At 41.0% G+C, this 27036-nt stretch overlaps 1 protein-coding gene and 1 pseudogene across 4 annotated transcripts in view; one reads left to right on the plus strand and one right to left on the minus strand.

The window, feature by feature from the left end:
* The window catches only part of Tln2 (talin 2), a 394566-nt gene that overhangs the window by 131586 nt on the left and 235944 nt on the right, over positions 1 to 27036 (plus strand). The window contains exon 1 of one of the 4 annotated variants that reach the window (XM_076850884.2): positions 9221 to 9292. The exons of the other annotated variants lie outside the window; for them this stretch is intronic. The gene's annotated coding sequence lies outside the window, so the exon portion shown is untranslated. Of the gene's footprint in view, positions 1 to 9220; positions 9293 to 27036 lie in introns of those variants that run through there. 4 annotated transcript variants of the gene reach the window in all.
* LOC143396029 (U6 spliceosomal RNA) lies at positions 14415 to 14503 on the minus strand (annotated as a pseudogene).

Raw genomic sequence — 27036 nt, forward strand, 5'->3', positions numbered from 1 at the left:
GCTGTGCTCCCACTGGGGATGAATCCAGGGAAGGCACATGGTCCCTACCCTTGGATTCTCAGTCTGGCTGGGCTATCTGACAAATTCACAATTGTAATTTTATGTAGAATATACTGTATGCAGCATGCTGTGGAAGTTTAGAGAAGGCATTTCTCTTACCTGGAGGCATTGGCAGATGATAGTTTTTAGTTGAGGTGATGTTTTAAAAGGGTTTGAAGGTTGGGTTGAAGCAGTGGGCAGGCATTTGGGGCAGAGGAAACATGATAAATGAATCAAGGGTACAATATTATTTCAGGAAGGCCCAGGTGTTATTCCATGGCTGGAGACATACTTCTTAGATAAATGGAAGGTAGAATGCAAATTCAGATTTATCAAACTTTCCACCTGAGATTCTGCTGAGTAGGTTGGGAATGTAGTCTGGGAATTGCATTTTTGTGTCCAGCTCTCTAGCTGGTTCTGATGGTGATTGCAAAAGTATCAGGTCTTGGGTGCAGGAGGTAGGTGTGGGGCTAGGAGGGTTGAGGGAAAATATACTCTGGGCAGAGGAACAGAAGGAGTCTGGAGAGTGTGGTCAGAGAGTCAAAGAAGGATGGGGGAGAGTTTGCAGATCTGAGTGGTCAATAGGACCTGCAGGAAGTTGAAGGCATCTGCCAGCAGAGCATATAATTTTCAACAGAGCCTACTTAGAACAGGAAATTATATTTTAAGGTTATTTTTATACAGTTGAACTAAACCATCTTTCTAGACAAAAATGACTCAAAATAATGACTTGGCTCTTAACTCTCATGCAGTCAAAAATCCAGGTTCCAAACTTTAAGTGAATTTCTTAGTCTGTTCATCTTCCTTTGGGAGTTAGGTTAGCTCAGTGAATTTGGAGTGCTCTTGAGTAACTTTGGAGGCTACTCTGCAAATGTCTTGATTCAATATTATAAGTATCATCAATTCAAGAATGGACAAATGTGTAACACTGAATCCACACAGGGGGAATCAAATGGGGTGAGTCCAGCATTTATACAATTAAGGATATTTTCAGAACTTCTTCTTAAAATCATTAAGACTTAGCAAGATATTTTAATTTTCTCTCTCAGACATAGTAAGAATAAGAAGCTTCTCCAAGTATTCTTAACTAACTGATGATTTCCTGGAGTGAACTTGATTTTACACCCATGGATAGTATATGATAGATTACACTTCTGACTTCCTGTGCAATGATTTTTATTTACATGGCATTAAAATAAGAATGAGATTTCAGACTGACTCTGTTTTATGATATTGTTGGAGCTACCCAGCACTATGATAGCTTAGTGGAAGTGATTGGAAATGTCACACTTGGAAATATAGCTTTTAACTGCTTTGTGTATTCTATTGCATTTAATAACATTTTATTAGTTCAGTTTGAAAGTACAGGGTCACCACGCAATGAAGCTGAGTTGCTTCATCCTTGACATTTAATTATTTATTGTTTTAGACATTAGAGTGTGGGTTGATGGAAGGTATAGAAAAATACACTTTAAAAAAATTGACATTAGCAGGTCAGTTAGCACAGGATTTCTTAATCCTAATAGCTCTGACATTTTGGGCCAGATTAATTCTCTTTTGTTGGGGGCTGTGTGGTACATTGTTGGGTATATTGTACCACTCTGATCTGTACCTACTAGATCCAGCTTTGACAATCAACAAATGTCACTAGATACTGCCAGATGTTCCCTGGAGAACAAAATAAACCCTGGTTAAGAACCATTGCATTATCAGAGGCAAACTTTTTATGGGCTATATTTTTATTCTGCTATTAACTTACCTTTTAAGAAGTTTGCTCTAATTATTAAAGCTAATCCATACAATTTATTTTCATTATTCATAGATTCCATGCTTGAGAATTTGCTAAAATACATTTGTGATCCAAAATCAACACTCCTGGAACATCAGCAGTCATCTGAGAACTTGTATGGCAGTGAAAAATTTGAGTTGACCAATGCACCCTTTCCCAGCTGACGTCCACCAAGGACATGCTCTGCTGCCTTGTTTGAGCTCTCATACTATAAACAGGTGTCCCTTTTTGCAGTCCATTTAGTGCCATGGGTTTTTGCATTTTTATACTTTTTGCTGATTTCACTGTTTAAAATGGCCCCAAGAGTAGTGCTGACATGCTACCTAGTGTTCGTAAGCTCAAGAAAGCTGTGATGTTCCAGGAGAAAACTCTAGTTTTGGACAAGCCTGACTCAGGTCATGAGCTCAATGTTAATTAATCAACAATATATATTTAAAAAAGTTCCTTCCTTCCTTCCTTCCTTCCTTCCTTCCATACCAGGGATTGAACCCAGGGGCACTTAACCACTGAGCCATATCCCCAGTCCTATTTTTGTATTTTCTGTAGAGACAGGGTCTCTCTGAGTTTTTAGGGCCTCGCTATGTAGCTGAGCCTGGTTTTGAACTTGGAATCCCCCTGCCTCAGCCTCCCAAACTGCTGGGATAATAGGTATGGACCACTGTGGTGACTAAAGTGTCTTTTAAAAAGCACACACACTCTTTCAAACTAACAAGTGAATTACAACTCCAGCAGAGAACATGAGGAATGCAGCCTTTGAATCACCTCTTTAAAATCCCCTTGTTTCTGCTAATGGGCAGTATCACAGCCTTTGGGACAGGAGTCCCCTGTGTTTCTCTTTTGTTAGTAAAGCAATAAAGCTTCTTTTTCCTTTTTCTAAAAAAAGATAAGAAACAAAACCAAACAAACAAAAAAACCACACACACAAAACACAGTTATGCATTGATCAGTTGAGAAAAACATTGTAACCAGAAGCTCACAGGGACTTAACCTTTTATTTCTCCTTAGAGTAATAGTTTAATATTTGCTAATTCACAGAGACTATATAGAATATAATTAGTGAAAAGAATGAAGATTGACTTTGCTATTCTAACTTATATTTGTAGATCCTACATTTGAAAGAGCTCATGTGATATGTTAAGCAACTAGGTTGTTTTTCTTTATATAAAAAATATAGCTACATTATGAAAACTTATAAAATAGTTGATGAGTCAAAGGACATAAACATTTTTAAAGCTTTTACATACTGTTTAAAAAATTATGCCAATTTACAATGTAAGCTTCAATGCATCTTTGCTTTGTACTGCATTTTTTTGTTTGAAAAATGACAAAAGTGATACATATATGTGAGAGAAAATTCATGTTATTTAGATGTTTAAAATAGAGTTTGAACATCTTCCTCTTTATCACCTTTTCCCACTTCTTCCTCAAGGATATTAAGAATTAGGTCTATGTTGTTTTAAGCTATTTTAGATGATACACATACAATAAATGCATTTATGCCTATAATTTAATAACTAAATATTGAATATTTGTCTATTATGTACTCTTTGCTTTATTCTTTCTTACCACAGAAACTTAAGCAGAAAAATTCTTCCTTGTTACTCATAAAATATTTATTAAAATATTTGTCAAGAGAGAAGTTATATAAATGGTGCATGTTTATAGCTACTGTCTAATTTTGTGCTATGTCTAGGTTTTGATAAATATCTTTTAATCTAATCTTTTAATTTTTTTGCCAATAGCTAAGGCTACAGAATAGTACAGAATTCAACCTTTCCCTTTTCTTCTTTTCTCTCACTAGACTTGACAGAGGATTATAAGGATTCACTTTTGAGATAGAAAAGTAGTGAATGAGTAGATGCAATTGGGTAAACATTATCTAGGGTCAATGAGGATGCTTAATCTACATTAGTACATCAGTTGTCTGTGGAATGATTACTATGTGAGGAACACTTTAGCTTCCAAGTGCTCCTCTAAACTCTGTCCCTGTCACCATGGCCTGAGACTAGAGGACACTGGAGAATGGTTGAGGCTCACTGTGTGTTTCTGGCAACACAGGGACTAGTTGGAGCATGATGAGCATCCCTTGTTCAGGGTGGAGAAAGTGGCATCTTGTACCAGCTGTCGATTCAGAATGTTGATGAAGTTTTAAGCCCTATTTCACATCTAAAAGCTTTAGTTTTAACTTTCTATGACTTAGAGATAATAACAATGTTCCTTGGAAAGGAATGAGATTGTTAGTGGTTGTGACTGATGGACAAACTCAGGAGAGCTACAGACCTTTGAGGTGAGTAGGTAGGTTGTTTCTGAGATTGGGCGGGGAGATGGAGGAATTGTAAAGGTTTGGGGCTGTCTTTTTTCTACTTGGGAGAGAGTAAAGTGAAAAGCAGAACTTTATCAATGCCAGGAAGGACTGTTTTCTAGAAAGAATGGGATGCTGCTCCTGATGGAGCTTAGTGGCCCACTAGCCAGCCTGTCAGTTTCCTTACTTGACAGGCCCAGGAGATCACTGAGGCCCAGTAAGGGTGTATCATGACATAACATTTCTCCCTTATCTCAAATTCAGCCCCCTAGCAAGATCCCCAAAATTCTTTCTGTAGGTGCTGAGAAAATGAGCAGTTGGCCGAGATGTAGATTTTAAAAATATTTTACATTGCACTTCTTAAGAGAAATTGATAGAATTTTTGAAGGCTGTAAATTCTGTCCGACTTACAGAGGAAAAACCAAAACAAAACACCCTTCCCATAGGTTAGGAATTATTAGATCTCTTCCCCATGAGATTCTTAGTTTACTCTTGGGATGTTTTTTGTTTGTGCACTGTACAGACTTTGAGATAATCATCTGAAACCTAGAGACACACACCCTTTGAAGTGTGCAGTTTCTCTTCCAAAGCTTCTATGGGAGAGGCACTGAGAAGAATGTTTAAAGAAAAATATCTCAGATAGTTATCCACATTCTTCTTTTATTTTTATTTCTAAAAAATAGTGAGCAAGCATTTTTTTTACTCCACTAATTTCTAGTTTTTGAACATTTATAAAAGGGTATGTTCCTTTATGTTAAACTTTCCAGTGTGTTAAAGGAGTTTTTATATATATCATTAATCATATTTGAATTGTCACTTGTCATATAAGATTTAAATATTATAGAAAGCTTTAGAGTAAAAATCATAGGTCAGGTTAATTGTATCCCTCCTCAAAAAAATCCTTTGCAAATAATGGCTCTTTGTTGTTTGTCTTTGAAATTTGTTAATGAAATATAGAAGATTTTAACTACTGTGTCACTACATCACAAATTTTCTTTGGCTGCTGAGCTTTGTGAATATAAATGATATATTCTTTGTATTTCTTTCTGGTAGTTTCATGATTTTTGTAGTATTTATATCTCCTACTCACCTAGAATGTGTGTATGATAGTGATAAAGGTGTAACTTATTGTATTCTACATGTTTGTTTTCTAGACTCTCCATGTTGTTCTGGTGATGATTTGACTATTTCTATGATGATATCATACTGCTTTAGTTACTCTAACCTCACAGTATTAGTTCTGTCACAGAGTTTCCTCTCATTTTTTAATTAGATGATTTTAATTATCCAAAACTTTCTCTTCAAGTTTAATGGAATATCCTGTTGAGATGTTGGTTGAATTATACTTTATAAATGAATTGAGAGAGAATTGCCATCTTGTAATATTATATCTTTCTCATCTGGGAAATTGTAGTTCTTTCCATTATTTTATAGAAATAAACATCTTTTATGCATGTTCTTTAGTAAAATGTAAAATAAGGTTGGTTTGCCATATTTATAGGTAGAGCTACAACCCTTGCCCCTTTTATTTTATATTTTGAGACAGGGTCTTGCTAAATTGCCAGACTGGTCTTGAATTTGAGCTTCTCCTTCCTCAACCTCTACAGTAGATAGGACTACAGGGATGTATAATCATAGCCAGCTGAGTATAACTGTTACCAAAATGCCATTTTCTAAATGATTATTGTATCGGATTATAATCTGCTAGATTCTAGGCCTGCAGGCATGACAGTGATGTGAGATATGAGAAGAAAAAGAAAGTTTCATTCATTAGGATTCTCATACTTGTCTCTCCTCTAAGGAAGTCACAATGTATACAGCATGTTAAAGTATGGGAGGACTTACTGGACCACTGAACCTCTTGAAGAAATGTAGGAGCACACTTTGAGAAAGAATGGCTTCTAGGAACTAACTGCTGTTTTTTTTCTGAAGGAGGTTGGGAGTGAGATAGAGGTCTAGTCAGTGGCTGTGACCAGACTGGGCTGGAGTCTCTGGAAGGAGATGCTAGTGGGCCCTGAGAATAAAATGATAGGGTTGAAATTCACCAAATCCATACTAATTGTCAGATACAAAAGGACTTTGGGGACTGCACATTTGAGAGTGAATTTAGAGGTGTCAAATACCAAATAGAAAGAGTGGCACATGAGATACAATGTGGTGGCTGAGGGCTCTGACAATTTTTTACATAGTTGGAACCCCCATATCTGGATTGCCAAAGAGTGGGCTTAGTGCATTTGGAGTCAGTTTTTCAGAGTGTAAATTGGAACCTTGTAAACAATCATTCCTTTTTGCTGATAGATCCTGTTGTCTGGGAACTTTCAGTAGGTTAATTTCAGATTACTGTGTGTGTGTTGAAAGCTATGAGTCCTAAGATTGAAAATGAAAGGACTTGCAGAGGTGATTCCTGGAGCTCATGTGTTCTGCAGAGGCACCTCAGATCTGTAGGATTGTGGGGCTCCAGCTTTTATCTTCTATTTCAACTGTATTTCTCAAGAAAACTTCCTTGCATGTAGGAGTTAGGAGTGATTTCCTCATCTAGTCTTATAGCATTTGGAAAATGCAAGCATGGGATTGGGTTAGCTGTGTGCCTGTCATATTTCTTTTGACAAATGCTCCTTAACCATCTGCTTGTTCCTCCCTGATTTTGTTTTTCATCTCCATGCCCATCCTTGTCCCAAACACCTGTCATATAAGTTTAGGATATAATTCTTGTAAGGAAAGAACATATATTTTTCCTCCAGTCCTCATGGGTTCTTAACTGGAATGGACCTTGTAACAAAAGACAGATTAATAAGACAAAAACAAACATTTATTAACATATGTATTTCAAATATACACGGGAGACACCTAGGGAATAACCAGTTCTCATAGAGTGACTTTGAATTACAGCTTATTTAGCATTTTCAGCAAAGACTAATATGTTTTTAGAGAAGTGACAAGACAAAGGGAAAGGACTTTTGAGGCTCTGTGGGCACCAACTTGGGGGAAGGCCAACAATTAGGAGATAAAGACTAGTTAATTAAACCTGTTAATGGAGATTCCTCTGGTGCCATCTCCAGGTCCATAAGGGTCCAAAGTTGCCTTCAGTGATTGACCTTTGTTAACTTAGTAGAAGAGGGCAGGGTATCTTTGTCTTTGTAAACCTATGTCCAGTTTTAAGTCAAGAAGAAGGAGGACAGAGAGCTCTCCTCCATCTGCTGCTTATCTAACATCAGCTCCACAGTCCTTCATGTTTGGTGGTGCCACATTCCAGTGTCACCTGTTCTCAGTCTCATTTGATCCCCTAAGAGTGACTATCCCCTTTTCCTTTGTCTGATAATGAAGGATAATAGTTTGGAGGGAGGAGTGAGTCCTTTAGTATCTTGTGCAGATTAGTTGAGAGAGCTCCAAACAGCCTTCCCTGGGGATTACTGTATTTTCCCAGGATCACCGGAAGTAGAGGCAGGAGAGCTTGCCTGCAAGACTCTCCCAAGTTTGCATGGGCGGGGTCTAAGTGGATGTGGGCTGAGCCCAGAGGAATGATTGGAAGGAAACTTAGTTTCACAGTAGGACTATCAAGATGCCCTCAAATGTTCAGCTACACCCTTCCTACTTCCAATGGCCAAGTTGGAGACCTGTTTTTTCTGAGTTCTCTGGCAAATCTGGCCCTCAGTGAGTTGTGCTCTGCACAAATACATTGTGTACCTCAATGCTGTCTTATACCTGTGCTTCCATGATCTGTAGCCATCTACTGCAGAGTTTCCACACTAGCTATGAGGTAGCACTACTGTGTGTCTTTGGAAATAAAGCACGTTGGAATCTCAGGAATTAGGCTGAGATAGCCAACATGCCTTTTGGGCTCCTACCTCTCTGGTCCCTCTTTTAAGAGTGTGATTTCTCTTCTTTTCCTACAGATGAATTTGCAGGGTTATGGTTGCTTACCAGTTTGCTGTAGCCCTTTGTGCCTGCCCCAGTCTTGGTGATTTCATAAGCTTCCAGACACCCAGCTAGAGTTCTACCAAATGGGATTACTCAGTTACTGGGTTCAGAAAGAACCCCACAGGTCGAGCTGGCCTATTTGAGTCAGGCCACACTGTGTTAGATCTATAGCCTAGGAATGGATTAACTGCCTTGGGGTGGGGACTCTGCACTGCTTGGATAACTGGGGGGAATAAGCAAGTAGAGAAGGTTACCAGATACTCAAGGCAGCCCCCTTCAGCTGAACAGACCACAAAACATGAATCTTACATTGTTCAAATATTTGCTAGATAAAGTGATTGATCCTTTGCTCCCAACTCTACTACTTAATGTTTGTAAGTGAAATTGCCCAACATCCCCTGTCTCTGGTTGTAAGAATTATCAAGCATTTTGGATGATGATCCCTGCCCTCCATTTCAGCTCTTTTTTGGGGTTGGACTCGGTTGAATTGCATAATGAAAGCAGTCGGATAACATGGCAGCTCAGCACTACTACTCCTGTTGGGAAGTAGGGGATGAGGGCAGCTCTGCCAAGAACAGCATTTGTAAAGATTGGGTGATGGGACTTGAGGCCCCCATCACCCCTTTCCATGCACTCAGTGAACAGAGGCCAGCAAGCAGAGAGGGGTTCTGTGAACACAGGCTGGGAGGATCACTGACTTGCAAGTCTCTTTCCAGAGAGGAACAATGATTTATTTGCCTTTCCATTTATACTGACTGTCCCCATGTCTCTACAGAATAGGAAAAAAAAAAAAAAACAAAAAAACCAAAAAACCATCATTCTAAAACAGGAGAGTAGAAAAAGGATTAGCCTCATTGGGGAAGGCAGGTTTCTGGCTGGGCTGTACATTGCAACTTCATCAGACCCTTGTGTTATTTTTGAGTGGCGGGAATAATAGGACTTACACCTAATCAAGGAAAGGAATTCCAAACAAAAGCTTGGGTGGGGTTTCCTGGGCAGGAGTGTGATATTGTAATAAATGGGAAGCAGAGTTCTGGAGTCCAATCTCTGGTCTGATTACACAAATTATAGCAGGGGCCCTGTTTTCAAAGGAATGTAACACACCCCACTGAGGCCCCTCCTCAGGGGTGTGCCCGCATTTCCTCCAGCCTCCTTAGCAGTTTAAGCTGCCAGAGCTGCTGAGGGCTTGTGCAGAATAATTATGATGCCTTCGTTAAGGTGTCTGCCTTGGGATCATTTTCCAGGTGAGTTTACCTTATGTTAAAATCCTCTAGAGATTCCTGTGGCTAAATCTTCTACTCTTCTCCTGAATTACTGAACAGGAAGCTAATGTAGGCATCTGACATACCAGTGATGATTGCCCATATTTCAAAGTACTTTATACTGGACAGAGGAAACTGTGAATAAAAAGTCCCTTTTCTTCCAAAAGGTACATCATCCTCTGGGACAGTGCCTGTTGCCTGTTGCTGTATTGGGTTTTCCAATCGACACCCACAGCCTCCTCTGCATCCCTCCCTGTCTCTGCCTCCCAGCTGTCCTCTCTGGCCATCTTGCCTTGCTGCTCCCTCTTGAAGTATCCTGCCCCCACCCCCTTTTTTTCTTTCTTCAATTTTAGGATTAAACATCTGCTGTCTTGAGAATGAACCCCATTTGGCCTTCCTGTGTCTTCCTGGCTCTGCTCATCCCAAGTGCCCTGTGTGTTCACCCTCTTAGCCTGTATGCCCCAGTGTGAAATGATGTCTTGACTTCTTTTTCCTTTTTAATTTGCAAACTCCTCAAGGCTAAGACCAGTTTTACTTCAGACTGGTGATATGTGGCACATAACAGATAAATCAATACTTTGGGGATATTATGTCTTAAGCAGATGATATATTATTTTTTACTAGAACCAATTTATGCCCAGTATCAGGCACATTTCTAATCATAGCCCTATCTCTTTAGGATCCTCACTTATTTTTCTTTATACCATTTTGGTTTGTTCTTATCCGTATATCTCTCTATCTCATCCCTGTTTACCCCATTAACCCCCAACTTTTCAATTTTTAATAAAAGTGACACAGTTGCATTAAGATAGGTTGGAAATATCTTACAGCTTACTCATTAACATATTTTATAATATAATCTTGTTGTAATTATGTTATATATATTGCTTTATGTAATTATACTACATTTAAGTTTTTATAGGTGTTCCATATCTGGGCTGAGGGACATATGGGCTAACTTCCAAATGTCAGGAGCACAGTAACCATGTGGCTTAGAATCACTCACACACTCCCTGACCCCTGGCATCTATGGGCTGTAACCCTTGCTTTACTAATTGGTAAGAATGAAGTAAAGTCACCCAGGTAGCAGTGTGGCTACCTCCTTGGGTCTGGCCCCAACCCTCCCCCTGCGCTTCCTGGCCCTGCCCATTCCAGCTTTCCTCAACAGCTTCTATTCTCTTAAAACACTTCTATTCTCTTAAAACACCGTTCCTTTTCATACCACTTTTTACCCATGCTGGGCCTTGTGCCTGAAGTGTTTCCTGTCCTGTCTCAGTCATGGTAAGTTTCCAGCATTGGCTCCACTTTGCCTCTTCTGGGATCCCTTCAGTTTCCCCTACCAGTGTCCAAAAAATAAGAAGAAGAAGAAGAAGAAGAAAAAAAAAAAAAAAAAAACAGATGAGAGCCTCCATGTGTATCACATTTGATGTAGTCATTTGTTTATGGATCTCTCCTCTCACTGGATTGGAGAGGGCAGCATTCTTAGGCAGGGCCTTGGCTTTAATTCACTTTGTGTTCCCAGTACCTAGCGAGTGTCAGGGATGCAATAACTACCCACTGATCTAACGGGTTAGGCCACAAGGGATGTTTTCTTCCTTAAAAAAAAAAAACAACAAAAAACTAAGAGTATTTTATCCTCAGTGTGGTGTTTGACTTTGAAAATTATGGCACAGGCCTTTCATGTTGTCAAGAAGGTTTAGGGCTCTACTCCATGGGGTCCTATTTTACAGATGAGGAAGTAGAGATTCTCAAACCATAGCCACCCAGCTTGGCAGATGGTTATGTGGATCCTGTCTTCACAGTCCTTGCCAAGTGGTCTTTTCCCCATAGGAGACACTTCTATAAACTTGATGACAACCACAAGCTGGCAGGAGGTTTCTAGTTTTCTTGTGGGGCTGAGAAGCTAGATTCCAAGGGAACAGGCAAGGGTTCCAAAATCATCCCTGGTATAATCTGAGTTGATTGTGGGTTCAAATGCTGCTCTCATGTTGGTGGCCTTGCTCATTTCAGTCTGCAAACTATGAAGATTTTAGAGGTGAATGAGAAAGGAGAGATGAAGTGCTCTGTGGGTTGCAGAAGGCTGTGTGAAGGTTAATGCTACTCCTGGATTGTGCCCCTGACAGACTCTTACAGATTGCACTTCTGTGTTATTTTCCCTGAGCACATTAGTTTTACTGGGTAAGATACTGCATTCCCTTCATTGGTACACATGTAGTCAGAACTGCTTATAAATAAATATTCCACTGTCGCCTGCGTAATTAGACCCAGGAAGGGGAGAGGTGCATGTAGGAACTGCTAATTTGTGTGCATCAGCTGGCTGGAGATTCACCAGCAGCGAACCCAGACAAGCCGTTGATGAGTGTTAAACACCACAGGATCCACATGCTGGGGGAGGTCCCCAGACAACACCCAGGGGACAGAAATCTTTCTCCTGATTGCCAGAAATGAATGAAGTCCAGAAATACTATTTCTAAAACTGTCTATGATATTCTTTTGGTACAATAAAATTTCATTAGTTTGGATGATGAAAAGTCACCTAATGTAGGGAATTACAGGGACAGTTTTAAAATATGAAAGTACAAACATAATGAATTGCAGTGAACTGACAGATGATAGGCCTAAAAGAGATTTTTGAAATACGTTCTGTAACACAAATTTGACATTGTCCAATAAAGGATTTTAGGGAATCTAAGTTAATGCATAAGAACAATAGTTCACTATCACTTCATAATGATGTAGTTCTGGATGGCTAAAAAGAGACTTTGGCAATAGTTGGGTCCTTAAATGTGTTAATTTGAATAAACTTGAAAGTTTTATTACCCTTATTTTTCTAGACAGACCATTTAAACTTCCAATTGTGTAGGTCTAGGACTATTTCACACTATGAATTAGTGTGGTCTGCATTAAGGATATTTTCCTATGCTTTAAATTGGCAGATATTTGACTGACTGGTAAGTAAAGCAGTACTAGTCAGCTTTCAAAGAGTAGGAAAATGTTTTTCCCTGCCCTCAAAAGTTTCCAGTCTACTATATAAAACACACAAACTGGCATTTTACCCCACAGTCTGGACTTTGGAATCAGATGGCTCTTCTGTTCAGTAATCATGGAAGTGTGTTCCTTAACCTTATAGGCCTCAAGTTTCTTCATCTGAAAAAATGCAGATTAATTTACTTCTTAGGGTTGTGAGGAAAAGGAAGGGGGACACGTAAACTCTCAGGCATGTGTGTTCATCACTTATCCATGTGGCTGCTGCAAATGTGGTCAGGGAGAAATGATGTAACATGGCAAATGTTCTATTAGATGAGGTATGTGCTATGATCTTAGGGGAATTCAGAGGTGTGAACAGGTGACTCCTGGTGGAGGTATGGGCCAGCTGAGGGTTATAGCTAGGGATGACATTAGGAAGGAGGCTACATATGAGCAGGATGTCAGTGCCTTTCAGGAAATGTTTATGGAGCACTGACAATGTACCAGAGATTTGCTGGGGACTGGAGTTTCAACAGTGATTCAAAACCAAGAAAATCCCATGCCTTCGTGGAGCTGCATTCCAGTGGGAGAAGGAAGATCAGGAAAGCACACCCCAGGCACTCAGACACACCAAGGTGAAGGGCATCAGACAGATTCTGGGAACATAAAGTCATTAATTATGGCAGGAAGGGTGTTTATAGGAGTCTGGGGAAGTGGGTGGTGAGGTGGGAGGAGAGTCCACATATGTAGGGAGGGTCCTTTGCATCTTTCTAAAGCTCCCTGGCAGCAGTGAATAGTTATGGAGGCTTGATTTTTCTTTTTAAAATATTTTTTGTCTTATTGTCATATCTATTCATAGAAACATCTACAAAATTAAAAAGAGAGATGAACAGTCATAGCTCTACCACTCAGGAAAAATGTTTATTTGGACTAACTTCCTTTCAGTCCCCCTTTCCTTATAGGGCTAATTGGTGTTCTGTGTGTGTGTGTGTGTGTTTGTTGTGGTGCTAGAGATTGAATGTAGGGCCTGGCACATGCTACACAAATACTCTACCATGAAGCTACATCCCCAGTTCTGGTTAATCAGTTTATTTCTTGAGTTGACAAGTTGTAAGCATACCACAAGTACAATTTAGCTGTCTGCTTTTTTCCACTTATATGCTTATAGAGTAAGCATTTTCTCAAGTTTTCATGAGCAATATTTTTCTGGTTAAGAAATATTCAGTCAAGAATATGACACATGGTGAACTTAACCAACTTTTTCTCATGGATCATTAAGTTGTTTCAAGTCCATATTGGTACAAAGATTGAATGCTAGCATGTTTATATAGGAAAGCACTTCTGCATCTACATTACTTCCTGATATGAAATCAGAAGCCCTGTATTTACCAGTTCAAGGGGCTGGATGTTTTCAAAGATATTTGAAGCACAATGTCAGTCCTCCCCTAACAGATTGCACCACCAAAAAAGCATCATAAATGTTGATGTGTCATGGGGATGCCTGGGGATGTGGGGATATGCTCAGTAGATCTGAGCAGTGAGAGTTGGAGGGAATCAGAGCAGAAGCAAGAAACGCCTCCCCAGCATGTTGCATTTCTGAGGCACAAGGAAAAGACCCTGCTTGAATGTGAGATGTGCAGGGTTATAGTGCTGCCTCAACTGGCAGGCCAGCAAGAGTGGGTTTGTAGCTGAGGATGATGTGTTTGGAATGGGAATTCCCTCTCGTCCTTACATACTAACCATTTACTTAAATGTCACCATCCCTGTTGAATTATCTGAGCCCATCATCCAGACATTAGCATTTCATGTACCTAATTATTGTTTAGTTAAAGTACATAAAATAGGGAGAAGGGAAGAGGAGCTGGGCAAGGGGTGTGGCTTGGACAAGGAACATGACCCTCGCTTCAGGAGCATTGGATGACAGGGAGCATGCTGGGGTGAGGGGAATGAACTCCTGGATCAGGTGAGGCAGGGTTAAGTGCTGGCCAGGCTCTGAAGACATGGACCCTTGGGTCATGGGTCTGGGTTCTTCACCAACCACTAATTGTCCTGGGGCAACTATTCAAACTGCCTCTGCTTCATTTTCCTCAGGAGACATGCCAACAATGGCAATCTTTCTATGTCTGCCTTTAACAACAACAAAAAGGAATCCCATCATCTTTGTGCAGGGGCCATGCTAATCTCTGTATTGTTCCAATTTTAGAATATCTGCTGCCAAGCAAGCACTAGCAATCTCTTTTAAATGTAGCATTAAACAATTATTTTTAGACCCATATATAAGAGGTAGCAAAAAGACAGGGAAGGATGAAATAAAAATGCAGAATGAGCAGTTACCTTTTATGGTTGTTGAAACAGTGTGTGGCCCATGGGAAGTGCTCTGTGAATGTTAGCGGTGGGGTTGATGACAGCCACTCCTCAGAGGATCCACATGACCTTGAGGTTGCCTTTCTCAGGGCCCATTTGGGAAAAGCTTGTCTCTTTGGGTGGTGCTCTGGCCCATGTCAGATGGGAGGGAGCACATTTTCCCTTGACTACATCCCAGAACAGGTCCTTTGGAAAACATCTTTGGTCTGGATTTCAGAGCTGCATACATATCCTCTAGCCCTATCCTTCTGAGCTCATCCCTGGCCATGGGAAGATGCCCTGGTAGATAAACTGCTGCAGCCTCACCTGGCAATTTTGAGAGCCTGGTACTCGACAGTCTGTGTTAGATCAGGTATAGTTCATAGAATTGCCTTTACAAAGTGCCACAAGTGGGATGACTTACAACCATAAGAATTTGTATCTCACAGCTTGGAGACCACAGGTGCAAAATCAGCATTTCAGCAGAATCAGACTCCCTCTAAAGGTTCTACAGGAAATCCTTCCTTACCTCTCAGCTTCTGTTGACTCCAGGGACTCCTTGCCTTGAGGCTACTTGACTGCACCCTATCCCTCTGTCTTCATATAGTCTTCTGATTGCTCTGGTCCTTGCTTCTTCTCTCATAAAAGAACATTTCTCATTGGATTTAGGACCCATCCACCTAATTCAGGACGATCTCATTTCAATACTATAATTAATTACATCTGCAGAGACCCTTTTCCCAAGTAATGCCACATTTACAGATTCTAGGAGTTAAGATGTGGATTTATATTTTTGTGGGACCACCATTTAGTTCCTTCAGGCCGGAGGCTGAGTGTATGTTCTCATGGGAGAATCAAAGAATCCCCTCTGACATTTCCTTCTGTGCCCTAAAGCCATGGATGCATGGTTTGGGGACAGGGCATCTCTGGCTAAACCCTCTGGCTTGAGGACCTCACTTCCTTTTTAATAGAAGTGCCTCCCACAGCAGGGAGGTGTTAGCTCAGCATTTGATGCCCAGGACCACCAGGGTATTAGGACTACTTTTGCAGACACACTCTGGGACCCAAACTTTCTTGAAGGATGGCATTTGAAGCTTACATGTGAGATCAGTGTGGTTTGCTTCTTACCTTAGTAGGTGGATTTGGCAGTTGTTGTTGTAGCTGTGATTGAGTTTTTGTGGTAAAGAGGAGGGGCTTTGAAAAACAGAAGCTCTGTGGCACCTGAAAGATTTTGTGATCATGTAGTCTAGGCACAGCTGAACTCCAGTTACCACTTTATTACAGAAACACTCCACATATGCGAATGCAAACAGTATAATTCAAGTTAGAAGCTAATTTTGGTTGTCGTGGAGGTCAGTGTAGGTTATCGTTCAAGGTCAATAAGCAACCTAATGCTACTGTACCCTGGAGTAATAATTTTTTTTAGTTGTATATGGACTCAATGCCTTTATTTGTTTTTATGTGGTACTAGGATCAAACCCAATGGCTCACACCTGCGAGGCAAGCGCTCTACCCCTGAGCTACAACTCCAGCCCTGGAGTAATAATATGTGAGAGCTTTTCTCAGTGATATTTGTTTCTTTCTCCTTTTTTGTCATTCGGCTTTCTTTACTTTAGTGTCCTTCACTTTCCATTTCCCAAGACTCTTCAGTGATGCTGAAAACAGGAACAGAATTGCCCTGGGGGTATGAATCTGGTTTCAAAGTAGCTCCATCAAAAAGCTTAGGTGCTTTTCAGGATCAGCCTTCTTAGGCCACATTCCCTTCTTACCACTGTGGGAAGGGTGCCAGTCTGCTCTGTGGCTCTTTTCCAAGTGTGTCAACCACCAGTTGGTTTCCAGTTCATCAAGAGCAGAATAATCTTGAGTAAATATGGCCGTTGGAAAAAAGCAAATATTTGTCTTGGCAGTCGCTGTCCCTCAAGAGTCCGGGCCTCTTGTGTTACTGGACCAAGTAGGATCTGCACCAGAGGACATGACATTGAATACTGTATCTGGTTAAAAAAAAAAAAAAAAAAAAAAAACCTTAGTAGAAGCATATAAATAAAGGACATGTAAAAGGTAGTGTCTTTACCTCTCTGCTTTTGCCTCTCTCCCTGTCTCTTTCTGTTTCTGTTCTCTTTCTCAGACACACCTGAATATTCCTTTGCCTTTCATTTCAGTTGCCCAAGCTAGGGTTTTCCACTTGACCCTGTTGACATTTTAGGTTAAAGAAGTCTTAGTTATGTGGTGCTGTCCTGTGTATCAGAGGCCTGTACCCACCCCCGCAAGTTGTGTCTCCACACAATACCAGATATGCCGCAGTGGAGAAGTGCTGGATTAAGCTAGTCCTTCCTAAAGTACTTGGTGTAGTTCTGGTCACACACAAGACCTTCTGAGTTAGGTGGAAGCAGGAGAATCCATGTGTAGGCAGTGGTATGCTTGGGTCTCTTAACCTCTTCTCTTCTTGAGAGTCACCTTCCAACCCAGTTGCGGTCAACATGGCCACAGCTTGGCTCTTACCAAAGTGAGGGCATCTGGTGTTGATGACATTGACATTGGCTGTGAATGCGTAGAGCAGGCATTAGCTATTTTCCTTTCCAGGCTTATTGCCATTCCTTCCATGGTTTAGAAAGGGGGATGCCAATCACACTGAGGGTGCTCAGAAGATGTACTTGACGCTTGGCAGCTTCTGGTTGCTCGATTCTTCAGCTAGGCAGCAAAGCATGACAGGAGTCTCTTGCCCACAACAGTGGTGAAGCAGTCAAACTTACTTTGTGTCATCAGAGAGGAAGGTGCAGAACTTGGATGTCAAGGTGACATGATGTTTGGGCAGATGAGATTCCTGGACCTTCTCAAGTGTGACTGTACATATGTTCCTCCAGCCAGTGTTGCTTCTTTAGAAAACTTCAAGGAAAGACTCTGTCCCTATGAAACTGTTGGTCTTGAAGATTTAAACATTGTAATCACTTTAAAAAGCACACTTTGGGAGAGTTGTTGCAGTAATGTCTTAGTAGCACAATTAGTTCAGGTGTTGCTTCCTTTTTATTTGCTTGTAGTTAGATTTTTCTTGAAAAATTCAAATATAGATTAGTCTAATGAGTCACGTGTACCCTTCCTAGCTTCAGTGATTATCAATACTTGACCCATCTTGTTTCATCAAGAATACCCCCTACTCACCTGATTATTTTGAATGAAATCCTCACCTTCATATCGTTCTTCTGTATATATTTCAGTGTGCAATTCAAGAAGATTAAGGCTCTATTCTTAATTATTATAATCCCTAAAAATAAACGAGCCATTATTGCACCTAAATATTCCTTAGTATTATGAATCCATCGCATGTGGTTGAAAAGTCTCCTAGGTCTCCTTAGTCTCCTCTGATCTACCTCATCATTTAATCTCACTGTTCCAGGGTGGGATGGATCCTGGACACCTGCTTTCCTTCTCCTGTGTCTCCTATGGAGGTCCTGAGCCTGGTGCAGGCATCTGGCAGGAACCTCAGAGATTCCTACTTTTCTCCAGTTTTGCCTATGCCTTTCCTTCCAGGCTTTCTGGCTTGTCACAGGGCACAGCCTTGCCTCAAGGGAAATGTTCAGCTAGCAGGTGCTCTGAATCCCTAGACACCTAGACAGCAACTCCCCTCAGACTATCATTGATTGGGCTCTGTTAGCATTCTTTCCCTGAGATGCAGCTTTTTATTTATTTATTTATTTTTTGTTTAATCTACTCCATGCAAAATTTTCTATGCCAAGATCTGTGGTATCAGCCGGGATCCTAGAAGTACATGAAGATGGAGTACTTAATGAAGCATTCTAGCAGTGACAGAACCAAGCCAGACACACTTCCCAGCACTTTCACTGCAGGTGACTTTTATGGCCCCTGTTTCTCCTCAGTCACTGTTACCTTGTTAGGTCTGAAGGGTTTATGTAGGTTTCTGATTCCCTGGTGGCACTCCCAGGTCCTGCCCTCTGCTTGGCCATTGCCTCCTCCTGCCACACCCTCCCCTCCCAGTCTTGGCTCAGTGGCTGCTCCTTCCGCAGTCTTGTGCTGTCCCCTCCTGGCTAATGCCTGGCTTCACCATGGACATAGGCCCCTGCTCATGGGCTTCTCACCCACCCAGCCTCTCTTCTCAGAGCTGGCACTGTGATGCCCCTGCAGGTGAAGTCATTAACAACCCAGACCCCAGCTGGCCCTTGGCTCTCTGTGGCAGGCTTCTCTTCCAGCCAGTAACTAGTTCTCATAATCATGCCATGAATTACGTGTACTCTCTCCAGAATTTTTGGCCCTCTTGACCTTTTCTGTCTCCCCTGTTCACATCCCCTCACTTGCTCTTTGTCACTGTAGTCTCCCTGTGGAGGAGACTCCTTGTCTGCCACTCTGTCAAGCATCCTGCTTTCTCTCCCTCTACCTTCTTCCAGTTCTCTTCTGAGTGGCCCCAGCTCCCTGATGCCCTTGCCTAGTGCCCTGGAGGAAGCAGAGAGCATGGTCTCTCTGCCCTCAAGTTAACTCAGCCCCCTTGATGCACCATTGGAGACTGGTGTCAGCACCCAGTGAGGACTCAATGCCTCAGCCTGGGCCTTTTCCCACATAGCCTCCTTCTGGACCCTTGGTACACACTTGCTCAGGCTCCTGAAGGAGACATGTAGCCCTTTCTCCTCTCTCCTCAGCACCTGTTCTTCATGGAAGAACACCTTCCTCCTATCTCAGTGGATAACATTTTCCTGAGATGTCTCCTCTCCCTTTCGATTCTCCAGGATGATGGAAAAGAATTTGGGATGTAAGACAATGGCCCCCTTCCTACCTCCCAGGGCTCCTTTCTCAAGTAATCCCCTCCTTCCCCTGGCCATGATTTTTTTTCTTTTCTTTTACTCCTTCCCTCAGTATATACCCTGCAGGAGTCCCTGATCTTCCAACAACAAACCACCCTTCTGGGTTGCCTTGAGGTGTATGCTTTATTATTCCTTATACCGATGAGGACACAGTGGTTTATAGAGGCTACTGCCCAAGCTCACACCAATTAGTTGGCAGTGGAAGCAGGTGGGGAGCTCAGCTACCTGACTCCCTGCCTTTACCCTTCAGCTTGGGGCACAGGAGAAAGAAACAGTCTACCTAGGGGCCCCATCCTTGGCTGGGTAGAAGAGCCTTGAGACCAAATGTAACTGATGGGACACTGGTGGGAGTATGTGAGGCCTTCCCCTGCCTTACTCTCAACTCCTTGATGTTTTAGGTACCATCTGCCTTCCCATTTCAATTATAAATTGTTCAGGGACTGTCACTTCTGTTAGGTCTCTCAGAATACCTTGTGCATAGTTGATGCTCAATAATGGGCCCCCTACTTACCTAGAAGTGTTTAGCCTTTAACCTCAACTTGGAAGGCTTTACAAAAAATGATTTATTTTCTTGTGTGTATAATGAATACTATATTTTTCTTAGTTGAGATATAATTATTCCATATATGAACTTCCATATATGAACTTTAGTTGGCATTTATTTTTATATCTCTGAAATCAGGACCCATGAACACTGTATTATATTACATTATGGTTTATAATCCATGACATTATATAATTAAAGAAATATGACGTTTTGGTTGTAGGTGTGAAAATATGTGTCACAGATTCTAATCCCAGCTGTTATGAGAATCATTGTTTCTCTCACCTCTCTTAGCAGAGGCATTTACCTTTTGCAGTGCAGAGTCTCGGCTCCCTTTATCTATTTTCTGCACCCTTCTACCTCCCTGCAAATGTGGAGGGAAGTCACCAGAAAATCAGGGATTCTGGTGGAGTGGTCTAGGTCAGTGTTTCTGAAAGAGAGGAACATTTTCTTAATATCTGTTTTTTAGGTGGATGTCCTTTTGTAAAATTCAATAAGCATGAAATATTTGAAGAAACATAAAATACAATTACATTGTTAAAAATTAGATTCAGCCAACATAAATCATTTTGTCCAATTGCTCTAAGAGTTTCCAACTGTTCTTTCTCATTTTCCATACTTGTATCATTGGGGACCAGTCACACACTGGAGCAGGCACACCACTCTTTGGGAAGCTCTGAGCTAAATAATGGAAGTTTTATTTGTCCAGCAATTTCCATGGTATCACCTTTTAAAAAATGAGTCCAATTTCTTCTGATCCCTAGGGATCATGGCTGGGAAACACTCTAAAGTTCTACAGAAATCAGGCAGTAATGTTCGTGTGACTTACTTTTAAGGAAAAGTCGTTGTTCAGCCTACATTAGATATTCATTTTTTCATCGAGTGAAAACCAATCGAAGGCAGGTGGGGGTCTATTCTCTCTTATGGAAAATGCCCAGTTATCCTTTGCTTTATAGCAGAACTATGGATTGGAATATTTTCCCAGCTACACAAAATGGAATTCTAGAATCCCAAGTGATAACATCCAGAAGTGATTGTGAGATTAAAAAATATGGATTTTAAATAGCCTTTTAAATAGCACAGCAGTTAAACGTGTTGACTCTCAGTCTAGAGGGGACCATCTGCTGATTGATTACATGATCTTTTACACTCAAGGTAGCTGTGATTATCTTACTGGAAACTTAAATATTTAAATCTTAACGAGAATTGGCAGAAACCATTTGGAGAAGTATAGGAAAGAATTTAGCAAAGAATTTCAAGTAAATTAATTTACACTTTAGGGTTGTGTTTAATATTGTTTATGGTGAATTGACATGAAACATGTTTATGCAGTTGTTAAAAAGAGAATTTTAACCTAGAGGAGCATTATCCTAGAAATATAATACCAAACTCAGGCACAATTTCAAATGCTCTAGAGCCACGTAAAAAAGTGAAATTTTAATTTTGATATATTTATGACTTTATAGTCCCTATAGCTGTATTAGAAAAGTGAAATTAATTATGTATTTTATTTAACCCAATATATCCAATTATATTTCAAAATATAATATAAAAATTATTAATGAGGTATTTTAAAAAATATTTGAAATCTCACATATTTATACTCATTAAAGTTTCAATTCGGACTAATGCCCTTTATACTGCTTGGTTGTTAGACTTGCAACTTGATTGACTAGCAGCTACAATATTGAGTAGAACAGAACTAAGGAATCAGGCAGACCTGGCACAGTGATGCACACCTGAAATCTCAGCTAATTGGGAGTCTGAGGCAGGTGGATCATAAGTTCAAGGAAAACATCAGCAACTTAGTGATACCCTGTCTTAAAAAAATAAAAATAAAAAGATGTAGGGTGCTGGTCAGTGATGGATCACTTGCCTACCATGTACAAAGGCCCTGGGGTCAACCCCCAATACCACCAAAAGAGAGAGAGTGGAGAGAGAGAGAGGGAATTGGGAAAATTATTGAATTATGATTTTCTCCAAAATGATGTTTAAGTGATTTCACAGTTTCTTCCAAGTGGACAGCATGGACCTTCTGGGGAAGGTCTGGCACACATAGATATTTTTAGCAGGTGAGTTCCTACGGGTAGGCTGGTTTTCTCATCCATGGAGCAGGGAAAGAGCAAAGAATTTTTATGCCTTATGGACAGAGTCCAGGAAAGAGACTCAAGCAGGACAGTATTTTTTTTTTCTTCATTTCAAGAAGTTGGAAAGGGGGAAAAAAATGAAATGATTTTTGTTTTGTTGTTTGAGTAAAAGGGTGATATGGGGGGAACTTGTTTCTGGAAAAGACTTTGCTATTTGAATGTATGTTTAGTCTATTTTTGACAAAGAGCAAGTAGGGACTGAGTGACTCTGGCCAGAGATGCTGGTGCTGGGAATGACAGAAGCATAAGGGGAGGGAGAAGCTCCTAGTTGAAGGGCAGGGAGCAAGAGCCAAGTGTGTGAGTGGGAGCGTTGAGCTGGGGTCCTGTCTCTCTCCTCTGGAACAAGGCTGGGAGGGGAGATGTCCTGCCCAGGGCCTCCCAGCCAGCTCCTGTGCCACCAGAAATTCTCCCTGAGACCTGTTGAGCCTTGCTGGCATCACTAAATAATGGAAGTTTTATTTGTCCAGCAATTTCCATGGTATCACCTTTTAAAAATGAGTCCAATTTCTTCTGATCCCTAGGGTCCATGGCTGGGAAACACCCTAAAGTTCTTCAGAGATCAGGCAGTAATGTTTGTGTGACTTACTTTTAAGGAAGTGCACAGCAGGGAACAGAGAAAACAAGATGCCTACAACTTTATTTGATAAATGTCAAATCTGTATCTTTTCATATTTAAAAATATTATTCTTATAGTCATTCTTAAGTCATATGATATGTGATTCTTGCTTCAAAATAACTTCCAGTGAGGTCTGCAGAAGAAATAAAAGGAGGTCTTGATGGAAGACTTGGTCAAGACTTGATCATTGCTGAGGCCGCGTGACGAGTACAGATGCTGCTCAGCCTCATGATGGGGTTTTGTGCTGATGAACCCATCCTAGGTGGAAAATGCCATAAGCCACGAAAGCTTTTAATGCACCTAACCTACCAAATATTCTAGCTTAGCCTCGCCACCTTAAACACCCTCTTTGCTTATGTTAGCCTACAACTGGTCATCTGGAGAGAACATCATACTATATATCGCTAGCCTGGGAAAAGAAAATCCCACATTGGAACTACAGTTTCTACTGAATGCTTATGACTTTTGCACTCTCATAGGTTCAAAAATTATAATTTGTATCTTGAATCAGAGACCCTCTGTGTATAGGGTTGCATTATAATAGTGTTTTTAGTTCATATGTATATGGCTTTTTAAACTAAGTTTTAGGTGCTTACATGGTGCATGAAGTTGAAAAGAATTCTGAAATCCCATCTCCCAAAGAAAACCACTATGAACTGAAAACATTATTTTAAAACTATTTACTAGCTATTTCACAGTGCAAAAATGCCTTGAAGAGATATAGGAAGGTCAATCTGAATGGTGGGTATGTTGTGCTCAGCCTGTGAGGGAGGCCCCTATGGCTGCATTTTACAGAGGAAGGAGGTGAACACACAGGACTCCAGCTGCACGTGTGCACACAGCCTGAGTGTGAGGGAGCAGGTTGCCCTAGTCTTAGTTACCTGGCATCAGGCTCCGTGCCTGAGTATACCTTCCCTGTCAGAGTCTTACGATGCTGTAGGTGAAATGGGTAAAAGAAAACATGACATAATTAATTGCTAAATTATGTGGGGGAACCTCTAAGACCCATGAAAATTCAGAGAACTCTAAGATTAGGGGAAACCATGGGGGACAGTAAGCTTCTTAGAAAAGTGGGGATTTGGGATGACAGATCATAGATGGGAGGGAGGAGACATAAGGCAAAGAATTCATTTTCATAGGATATGGAGAGGAGGATGAAGCTTCAATGACAGCAGTCCAATTTGCTGGGAGGTGTTTTGTTTTTGAATGAAATGGACCATAATGAATATGCAAAGAATCATTGGTCATGTGAGGAGAGAAGAGAGGTATTTAGTTTTTTGGCAAACATACCAGTTGGCGGTTTACGATGACCAGATTTCACAAGGGATCATAGGGCAGAGAAATTGCTTTTGAGTTATAGAGTTTGAAGATTATAGTAACTGTTAACCATGACCAAATGGTGACAGGTTTGTTCTTATAAAAATCAAGTCCTGCTTCTACATTACATATTTCTACATTATATATGAATATCTATTTGGTTCCGATTAGCCAAATCACTGTCTTCGAGGACTCCATGTTCTTGTCTTTGTCATAGGTTGTCAGGGGGCTGACAAAATTTCACAGTGCCCCTTGATTCTTTCTTCTGGTCAGTTTTAGATTGTGGTATGTTGGCTCTCAGCACCCAGGAAATCAGGCTTTGAGCGCTGGGGGATTGGGTATTAGTGGACATGTTCCCTAAGTTGGATGCCCCTTCTTCCCCTTGCTGGGGACCTGGGATGTTTCATTACAGATGAAGGGTTTCCATCAGTGTGGAAAACCAGATGATGTACCACTTGAGAAAGTTGGATTCACTCTTCATGCCCTTCAGTTGTATTGTGTCACTGTTGGAGCATGTCCAAGGTGCTAGTATGGAAGAGCCTTTGTGTTAAAGGTCAGGGTGGCAGTAAGCATGAGAGTTGGGGAGGGTCAGTTTTAGCAATGTGGAGCCAGCCTTGTGTGCACAGCCCCTGTTCCACCTAAGTGTGCCATACACACAGGTGACCTCACCCCAGATCCTCCATTGATGCTCCCAGAGCAAGCCAGCTTGGGTCACTCTAGACCTTTTCCCAGGTTCTGTTCTGCAGTGAGGAGGATCTCCAAACAGTGTTCCCCAGTCTCAGTGCCTGAGTGGTATGTGCATTATCTTTCTCATTTAACCTCTACCCACTCCCCACCCCCCAATTTTTTAAAGGCCTTAATTTTTTTAGAGCCATTTTAGGTTCAGAACAAAAATCAAGTAGAAAAGATTGAGAGTTCTCAAGCACAGTCTCTTTTGTTATCACATCCCACACTAAAGTGGTACATTCATTACAATTGACGAACCTATATTAACATGTCATTATCACCTAAAATCCCTAGTTTACATTAGAGGTCACCCTTGGTGTTGTACACTTTATGGATTTTTGACAAAAATATGATGACATGAATCCACCCTCATAATATCCTCCAGAAGAGATCGAACTGCCCCGAGAGTCCTCTGTGCTCTGCCTATAACCTCTTCCTTTCCCCTAACCCCTGGCAACCACTGATCTATTTGCTGTCTCCATACTGTTCCCTTTTCCAGAAGGTTATGTCATTGGAATCATGCAATGTGTAGTCTTTTCAGATTGGCTTCTTTCAATTTTGTGTTTTTATGGCTTGATAGCTCTGAATAGTGATTTCTTTTTAGCACTGATTAGTGATCCATGTATATATGTGCCTTTTTGTTCCTTTTACTTTAACCTCTCACCCTGCCTTCTTGAAAGAAATGCTCACGTAGTTGATGAACCACACTTGCCTTCTTCTGTGCATCCGGTTCCACTGTTGATGCTCTGGAGTGCTTCCTGTGCTCCCACAGGGTCCACATTGGAAGGAGCACGTGGCTGAGAATAACAGATGTCCTTTAGGGTTCAGGGATGGAATAGCTTATAGAGGGGAGTCTTTTTCCCATAATTCAGTTGTTACACCTCAGATTAACTTTTCTCCACCCACCTTTGGAGATGGAGAAGGCATAACTATGAAATGGCATATTTCCCCAATTGACAAAGTCCAACAGAAGAGAAGCTTATCCAAAGATATCAGGTTTGTAGCAGGAGGGTCAATAATTGGTCAGTCTCCAGGAACAGGAGAAGAAGGGCTCTGGCTGGAGCCTTGAAGTTGCCTGGAGGATGGTCATAGAATTTGGCCTCCTATTGCCTGCTCTATGTGTAAGCATATGTTCATACCCCTGACCCCATTGTGAATCTGCTGCTCCACCCCAGCCTCTTGAGACTGTGCCGTACCCAGTTTCTTGTATTTATTAATATATAACACATATTTTTAAAATTCTTGAGACATTTATTAAGCACTAAATATGTGCTTAGAGTTATGCTCTGAACTGAGGATAGAAATGTTTGGAAAGCCATATTCTTGCCCTCTGAGAGCTTCCAGTCTAGTGGGCAATGAAAACACCTAAACAGATTATTCCAACATATTACTATAAGTGCAGAAGTTAAGATGTGGTAAACAAAGTTTCCCTGGAGCAGGTGGATCTCAATGTCCATTTGGGAATAGAAGAGTAGGCATTCCCCTATAGGGAAATGTAGCTAAGAGGGTACAGAGCACAAGGTGTGTGGGCTCATTGGTGCTGGAGCACAGACTTTCATGGCAGGATGGTAGTAGATGATCAAGTGGGCATTGGAGATGCTTGTAGCCTGGGGAGTTGGCCTTGATTTTGTAAGACATGAAGACCCAACTCAAATGATCACCCTAGCCAATTCACTATGGTGGTGGCAGGGAGCTGGCAAGTCAGTGGAACTGGTAAGGTTGCTGCAATACACCAGGATGCAACCCAGCCAAAAGTTGGGGATTGCTAAATAGGAATCCCCTAACCCTTAAAGCTTTGAGGAATTAGAGGTGGAGACTGCCCTAATTAATTTTCTGAATTAACAAAGAGGAAATTGATACTATTTCTAATTTCCTGGCTTTTTCCTGTTCTGATCTCTCTAAAAAGAAAAATTGTTTTAATTTTTTCTAAAATACATTGCCAGATTTTAACATAGTGAATTAAGTTGAGCCAAAATATTTGTTTTTATTTGTTCACTTTGAAGGTATTGCAACATCTCAGAATTGACTGTTTAGAATATTAAGTGTAAATTAACAGTAAAGGTATTTCTTTTCTTTTTCTTGGAACTGGGAATTGAACCTAGGGGCACTTAATCACTGAACCACATACCCAGACCTTTTTTATTTTGTATTTTAAGATGGAGTCTCCCTAAGTTGCTTAGGGCCTTGTTAAGTTGCTGAGGCTGGCTTTGAACTTGTGATCCTTCTGCCTCAGCCTATTGATCCACTGGGATTACAGG

Source organism: Callospermophilus lateralis, chromosome 3 (genome assembly GCF_048772815.1).
Source record: "Callospermophilus lateralis isolate mCalLat2 chromosome 3, mCalLat2.hap1, whole genome shotgun sequence".
Classification (NCBI taxonomy): domain Eukaryota; kingdom Metazoa; phylum Chordata; class Mammalia; order Rodentia; family Sciuridae; genus Callospermophilus; species Callospermophilus lateralis.